This window comes from Brachyistius frenatus, unplaced genomic scaffold (assembly GCF_029030835.1).
Source record: "Brachyistius frenatus isolate BFR_SWC_R1_liver_20210118 unplaced genomic scaffold, ASM2903083v1 Contig_43, whole genome shotgun sequence".
Lineage (NCBI taxonomy): Eukaryota > Metazoa > Chordata > Actinopteri > Embiotocidae > Brachyistius > Brachyistius frenatus.
Window position 1 is genome coordinate 54,750 of NW_027210642.1, and position 1,349 is coordinate 56,098.

Here is a 1,349-nt window from a genome sequence, read left to right on the forward strand (position 1 = left end):
ATTTCTGGCAACGGGGAGAGGTACATCCAAATTTGGGTTCATTTAATCTGATTACATTTGCTTGGATAGGATGCCACCTACCGGGCTGTGGTGATTACGTAAAAGGGAAACTGACCCACGTGGGTCTCATCTCTACCGAGAGCAAAGAAGTGTCTCTGCTCAACTTCCTTTTTCACCTCATATCATCTGCAAAATCATATCAGTAGATTTTCCGGTTTGATTACAGAAGATTTGACCCGCTGTTAGCAATGCACCAGAGAGGAGTCTCGGCATCATGGGAGCAGTGCTCCCGTTTGGGTGAGAAGAGTGGTGTAGGGGTCCATCTAGTGGACATTAATGACTCAGACACAGGCTCAGAAATGTTCAACTTCTTTCTATACGACAGTAAAACAGAAGTAAAATTTCACTAGCAGTTTTTGAAAAATACTTTTTTAACCTCACAGGTTTTTTTTCTGATTAGGTCTAATTTCAATCTTTTTTTTTTAAATTAATTCCAATATCAATTTAATGCTAGTGTACATCATGTAGGGTAAATATCCCTCTGTGCCGTTTACTTGATAAGGTTCAAATTTCTTTGTTGAAAAATTATTTTCATTGCTTAATTTTTCTGTTATTTGCGTAATTGTTTTTTTTTTATATATTTTGCTGTGTTTTAATTGTCTGATGTTGTTCAGAACTTGTTGACTTGGTATTTTATTCCTCAGTCTCATAGATTGTATTGGAAATGTGTTAAATAATTTCCTTTTCAACACCCTAAAACACAATAAATTGTAATCAGTGTTTTTAACATTTATTCTTATTACATTTAAGTGATTTGATTTGGTTTCAGCCTCTTATGGTCGTGAGCCGGCATTATAAACCGTTAAGTAGACTTTAAAGCCTGTATTATTACTGTTTGTTTGTATTCCTTGTGGTGATCATGGTCATGTTATTTGTATCAGTAGAACAGGGAATTCCACGCTGAATCATCATCCAATTCTTGTTAAACCAATAAAATCTCTTTATGGAGTAACAAAAAATACAGAACATATAAACCCACCAAGGTCTGTACTGTTCTTTAACACAGACAGATCAGAGGAAAATGATGTGTGGAGCTGAAGAGGGGGGGGGGGGTTCCAAATTGCCTGTGCAATATTTGTTCCTGTTGATAGGTGTATGTATATCTAAGTATTTTCAGGTAAACCACATTGACCAGCTGTATGAGTCATACATGCAACTCGGGGATTTTTTTTTTTCTGACTTCCATTTCTGCGAAAAGAGTTTGGCCAAAAGGAAAAAAAAAAGAAGAGAGGCTATTTTCTCATACAAAGGAGATGGAAAAGACTGGACCAAATACAGTTAGCAAGGGG